We start from the raw sequence: 6,954 nt of genomic DNA, 5'->3' as shown, positions 1-6,954 counted from the left end.
AATACTACAATCAAATTTTGCTAAATTTAAATTTACGTTATTAAGTGGGATCTACAAAAAATTTGTAAATACAAAATAAAATTGTATAAATATTTATAATTATATTTAACTCTATTAACCATAAATGCAGTCTTTAATCTAAGAAATTTTAGCCTAAAGAATATAACCTGAAATGTTAAACAAAATAAAAATATAAAAAATAAATAAAAAATTAAAGAGGTGGAGTAACTCAGATTCTATGGTTGCAATAGGAGGTTTGTCATACCCAAGTTAAGTAAGTCAAAACAAAGAATTATTTTTATAATCATTGCTAACTTCGTATCTTCTTTCTTCATCTAACAAAATGCAAGTTAATTCATCTAAATTTAATTTTAGGTATGAAGTTTTTTTCAAAGTTTGTTTATAGAAGAGAATTCAAACTCAATTTTTGCAAAGAAGCTAAATTAATATATATATTTTAAAATCAAATAATCAAGTATGAAAATATATATACATATTTTTTAAAACAATAAATATTTTACACTTAAATATTTGGCTTATTAATAAGTGTATCTATCATCTACTTAAAAATTTGTATTTTTCAAATATTCTTTTCAATTTAATCCCTCAACATCTCAATTTTATTTAATTTAGTTGTTGTATTATATATTTTTGTACAATTTAGTTTCTATGACGTGGCGTAAAAATTTTTTTTGAAATTTTTTAAATCTGCCACGTGGCACTACCATGTCATCAAGTTGGTGCCATGTGACATTTTACATCATCAAAATATGCCACGTTAGTGTTGATATCAGCGTTGAAGTCATCATTTTAACGGCAAAATTGGATGTCGTTAATGAGAGAGACTAAATTGAAATAATTTTCAAAATTAAGGGAATAAATTGTTTCAATTTGGAGTTCAGGGACTAAATTGAACAAAATGCATGAATACATGGACTTGGTGGGTATTTTGACCATTTTATTTTTTAACATGGGTTGTCTTGTTTGGTTTTGATGTAGTTTCTTTGATCGAGATAGGCTTCTAGGATCAACGGTTCAAATGATTTTTTGGGGAGGGTTACTGAATCTCATTAATTAGTTTAGGGTATAATTTTGTTCTCGTGCTGCTCGGTAAAGTTTTTATGCAGCTAATCGACTTTTAGCAAATGTTCAGGGCATTAAAGTTCCAAGGATAGTCTTTTTAAACTCTAAGTTGAAGATCGAGAGTGGCATACTAGCGTTGAAATGATTAATAAAATTAAACATTTTTCAAAAAAAAAAGTCAATCAAAACATAGTGCGTCTCACAATTTTATTGGAAGCATTGGACACTTCGCTTATTTGACTAACAGTGTTGTTTAGTGTGCAAATTGATAAATAGAAGCAAATTAGTTCAAGTACTTAATTCCAAATTTTTATTCTTTAAATAACAAATTGAGAATTTGATTATAATTTAAACACCAAATATTTAATTAACCCTTTAAACCATAGTGCAAATTATGGTATCAAACTAAAGCCATTGTTAAAGAACCAAATTTACTCTTAAATTTATAAATTTTACTTTTAAAACTTTAAAATTTTTTAATTTATTTATTAATAAAATGATAGTGCATGATTTATTAATGGTTAAAAGACCTATCAAGTCCCTGTACTGTTCAATTTTGTTCAATTTAGTCCTTATATTTAAAATCGAAGCAATTTAGTCTCTCAATTTTGAGAATTGAGTCAATTTAGTCCCTCCCCTTAACGATATCCAATTTTATCGTTAAAGGATAGCGTCAGCGTTGATGTTAGTATTGACGTGTCACATTTTGATGACTTGGTATGCCACATGACACTGAGTGTGACATGGCAATGCCACGTTGCATTATAAGATGACGTGGTAGTGCTTACATGGCACTGACATGCTGACATGTTAGTGCCACGTGTTAGATCAAAAAATTTTTGAAAAAAAAAATTCTACCATGTCAGAGGGAATAAATTGAATAAAAAAATGTAGTACAAGGACTAAATTGAATAATATTGAGATATTGAGATATTAAATTAAAAAAATATTTAAAAAATACAAATATTTAAGTAGATTATTGATATACTTATTAATAAGTCAAATATTTAGGTGTAAAAGATTTATGGTGTTAAAAAATATATATAAATATTTCTTACTTGATTATTTGATTCTAGAATATGTAAATTAATTTATCTTTTTTAACAAATTTAAGTTTGAATTCTCCTTCTATGAAAAAAATTTTGAAAAAAATTTCATACTTGAAGTCAAATTTTTATGAATAACTTGTATTACATTAAAATAAAATAATATAAAATGACTAAATAAATTCCTTTTTCTTCTATATATAATAGTATAAAAATTTAAAATTTATTTAACTTAGTTTTTAACTTAAACTAAAGTCAAATTAGCAAAATATACTGATTTAATTTTTTCTTTTAAAAAAATGAAGAACGAAAATATAAAGTTAGCGATGATTATAAAAATAATTCCTCGTTCTGACTTCCTTAATTTGTATATGACAAAATTCTTATTATAACCATAGAATCTAAGCTCCACCCTTTCAATTTTTTTATTCTTTTTTATGTTTTTATTTTATTTAATATTTCAAGTTATATTTTTTAATTTGAAATTTTTTATATTAAAGATTGCATTTATGGTTGATAAAGTTAAATATAGCTATAAATATTTGTACCATTTTATTTTATTAACAATTTTTTTGTAGATTCAAATTAATAATTTAAATTTAAATTTAGTAGAATTTGATTGTGGTATCTGAATTTAAATAAAATCATTTTATAAGAGATTTTGAGTAAATTTAAATAAAAGGGAAATTGGGTAAGAGTTGAATAATTTCAAAAGAATGTATATTTGTAAATTGTAAAAGTTGTAACTAAATCAATATTTTGAGTAAATTTAAATAAAAGTTAAATTGGGTAAGAGTTGGTGAGAAGCCATGGAAGGAATCTGTGACACCCTAGAGTTAAAAGTTGGTGACACACCATGGTGGGAATCTGTGACACACCGGAGTTAAGAGTTGGTGACATGCCATGGTGGGAATCTGTGACACGTCAGCATTTAGAGTTGGTGAGACACCATGGAGAGAATCTGTGACATGCCAAAATTAAGAGTTGGTGACACAGCATGGAGGGAATTTGTGACACACTAGCGTTCAGAGTTCATAAGACGCCATAGAGGGAATCTGTGACATGTCAGAGTTCAAAGTTGGTGACACACCATGGAGGAAAGCTGTGACACGCCAGAGTTCAGAGTTGGTGACATGCCATGGTCATAATTTAGAGTGTGTGACACGGCATTGCTTGAAAAGCTGACACGCCATGGTCATGGTTTAGAGTGTGTGACACGGTAGTGCTTGAACAGGGGACACGTCATGGTTTGAAATAGAGAGAGGAAAAAAATGGGCAGTTAACATGGTAATCGTTTGGACTTTCACTGAATTAATTCCCCTTTTTCAAAATAAATAAGAATATTACAAGGCCATTTTTCATTTTAAACAGTTATTTTTTAGAATTTCTAACGTCTGTGTGATTCATTTCTCATTCCCGTTGGTATTGAAGTGTTCGAGAAGGCTCTTTGCAAGCGTAACAGCATCAGAGCACCAGCAACAATATCGGCCATGAGTGAAGAGGTCAGTGAGTCTCAAATTAAAACATTCATGTGTTCGTTAATTTTTTTGATTTTTTGTTGGGTTTGTTTGATATGTTCGTGTTTTTTGTTTTGTTTTGCAAATGTTTAGATTGTGTTTTCTTGCTGGTTTGATGGTTGTTGGGGTTAAGTCGTAGTGGTTTTAGGGGTTTTGGGTGATTACCGTGTGACGCCATTGTTATTATAGTTAGTTATTAGCGTGTCAGGTTTATATGATTTGATTTGATATGCATAGCGTGTGACAACATTTTACTTGATATGCATAGCGTGTGACAACATTTTACTTGATATGCATGGCCTGTGATAGCATTTTACTTGATATGCATGGCGTGTCACAAGATTTAACTTGTTATGCATGGCGTGTCACAACATTTTACTTGATATGCATGGTGTGTCACAACATTTTACACAACATTTTACTTGTTATGCATGGCGTGTCACAACATTTTGCTTGCTATGCATGGCGTGTCACAACATTTATTCCTTATTTATGTCTTCAGTATACCTTGTTGCACATGACAGCTTAACTCACTGGTGCATGTGTGCCAAGTTTTGCAGATCCAGTGCAGACAGTATGAGGATCTTGACAGTTTGCTGATCATGTCGAGGGAGAAGTGGGTGTTCAACGTCACAATTAACACTCACTGTAAGTGGTCGCAGTTGCATTACATCACAAAGACTCTCCAATAGAAGTGGGAGTACAATGCAGTTAAGCGTACGTGCTTCGAAATGCTCCTGGACGTCTATCCATAGGGGTACTTTTGTGTCGGTCTCTTGCACAGCATCATGATTCACAGGATCACTGAGAGCCAGTCCATGGACCATGAGCTATGGTTTGCCATTGGCAAGAGCAAGGCACGACTATCAAAGCAGGAGTTCTGCCTCATCATCGGGCTGAAGTTTGGTCCAATGCCCGATGTGTTCAGACTACCGTACGAGGTTATTGCGGAGGGAATTCATGACAGATACTGGAATGGGTAAAGAACGTTAAGTTGCAAGCTTTGCTTGATACGTTCCGCGAGGGTGACTTCTAGCGACCAGGAGACGTGACCAAGATGGCACTTGTCTTGATTGCAAATAACATTTTATTTGGTCAAGACTACCGTAGTCGGGTGACACCTTGGTTGCTGTCATTGGTGGAGGACATCGACGCTTGGAATGTCTTCTCATGGGGCCACTATGTTTGGAAGCTAACCTTGGACTACCTTTTGAAAGGGTTTGAAGTTCTTGACTCAAGCGTGACAAAGGAAACTCAGTTGCCCTACAACATTTACGGATTCGCATGGGTGATACAAGTACTATCACGTAACATTTTTCAGTTTCCTTTAGAAAAAATAATTTATGGGTGCACTCGTTTATGATTTACGGTCTGATAATGGTTACATTTGACTTGCAGTTCTAGGCAATGGAGGATATTTCGGCCCTCTAAAAATAGTTACCCCCTCTGGTTCAAAAGACAACGTCTACCCACGAATGTGCAGATGGGATTGCAATCAGAAGCCAAAAGACTTCTACAAGGCAATTTAGAAGTTAGAGTCATCTGACCATGTGAGTGAAAAACTGTTAATTTTTGCTTTATGTTTGTATAATAATTTTCCTTATTCGATAATAACAAGATTTTATTTGTTTATTTGTAGTTGTAGGCACTGGAGACATTGAAACCCACTGCGGATGAGGCCCTCTAGGAGTATTTTGTGTACCTTGATGTCCCGTTATTAGAGGGCCACGAGTACGTGCCAATAGGGCACATGGAGGATCGGTCAGATTGGGGCTTAGGTGCGAGGCAAAAAAGGAAAAGCTTGAAGGAGAAAAGAGTTTTTGGTGGCACGAAGCGGATGCGTATCGCTGCTGCTTTAGTTGATGAGCTGTCAGGCCCTAAGTTGATGGACGAAGGGGATGACCATAGTCAAGGCAGTGAACAGCCAGTAAGGATAATTCTAACAGTTTTGTGTTCTCCAATTTCATCTGTGATTATCGAATAACATTTCTGTGTTTTCAATTGGACCATGTGCCAGGAATTTCAGAACCACCCACGGATCTTCCTCAGACGCACAGTGGAAAAGACCCGTCGGTAAGATCTGTTCTAATGATTTGTGTTATACATTCCCACATATGCTTATCGAGTAACACAGTAATTTCTGTTATTACAGTTTACAAAAACGACGACAAGTCCTCAAGCACCAATCGGTCTGGCTCCACCGCATACAGCTAATGAGCCGCTAATAAAGATATTAAATTTGTAACAGTTAATGTTCAACAATTCCATACATGATTATTGAATAACACAGTTATATATGTAATTACAGTTAACGAAAGTAATGATAGGTCCTTAAGCACCGATCTGTCCAGCTCCACCACAAACTACTAACGAGTCACCAGTAAGGATATTAAAGTTGTAACGGTTAATGTTCAACAATTCCATACATGATTATTGAAACAGTTATATATGTAATTGCAGTTTACAAAAGCGACGACAAGTTCTTAAGCACTGATCGATTTGGCTCCACCGCAGACTGCTAACGAGCCGTCAGTTAGGATATTAAAGTTGTAACAGTTAATGTTCAACAATTTCATATATGATTATTGAATAACACAGTTATATATGTTATTGCAGTTGACCTAATTGAGAACAGTCAATGATAGAGCAGTCACTACCCATTAGCTCCGACGGATCATGCGCAAGCATGAAAAAGAGATGTTGGAGTTGAAGGCTTTAATTCAGTCATTGAGTTTAGTAATGCAGACGCTTGAGGACTGTATCGTTGCTCGGATTCTTGACGGCCTTAAATCACAAGTACGTTATTCTATCTTTGCTTGTATTTTGGTGGTTTACGTTTAGCAACTGCTTAGACTATGTTTTCTTGCTAGTTTGATGGTTTTTGGGGTTAAGTGGTTGTGGTTTAACTGGTTTTGGTCATTAGCTGGTCAGGACATTTGTATTATAGTTAGTTATTGCCGTATCAGCCTTAGTGTGTGACAATATTAGACTTGATATGCATGGCATGTCAGAATATTTTACTTGTTATACATGGTGTGTCACAATGTTTGATTTGATATGCATGGCATGTCAGAACAATTTGATTGGTGATACTACAATGGGTCCAATGCCATTTTCAAACAACAATACGATTCTCGATGACAATGCTACATCTGATCAGTGTAAAGACCATTAGTTTGATGATGACTTTAATGGTGAGCATGATGATTGTTTAAAGGATGACTGGTGTGACGAAGCTGACATTTCAAATTGCAATCATGTTGAAGGCAATACAGAACATGTTAGAGGTATGGATTTAGGAGATGTTC

At 33.6% G+C, this 6,954-nt stretch overlaps 2 non-coding genes across 2 annotated transcripts; one reads left to right on the top strand and one right to left on the bottom strand.

Moving 5' to 3' along the window:
• Nucleotides 1-224: 224 nt before the first annotated feature.
• Nucleotides 225-317, bottom strand: LOC148760188 (small nucleolar RNA snoR8a). Its single transcript, XR_016023339.1, has one exon. It is a non-coding gene; the product is annotated as a small nucleolar RNA snoR8a (small nucleolar RNA).
• Nucleotides 318-2,446: 2,129 nt separating this feature from the next.
• On the top strand, nucleotides 2,447-2,539 carry LOC148760187 (small nucleolar RNA snoR8a). The gene has a single exon (XR_016023340.1). It is a non-coding gene; the product is annotated as a small nucleolar RNA snoR8a (small nucleolar RNA).
• The last annotated feature ends 4,415 nt before the right edge of the window (nucleotides 2,540-6,954 follow it).

This window comes from Theobroma cacao, unplaced genomic scaffold, assembly GCF_053813885.1.
Source record: "Theobroma cacao isolate CCN51 unplaced genomic scaffold, ASM5381388v1 tig014, whole genome shotgun sequence".
Classification (NCBI taxonomy): Eukaryota; Viridiplantae; Streptophyta; class Magnoliopsida; order Malvales; family Malvaceae; genus Theobroma; species Theobroma cacao.
This window is presented reverse-complemented; position numbering and strand designations above follow the sequence as displayed.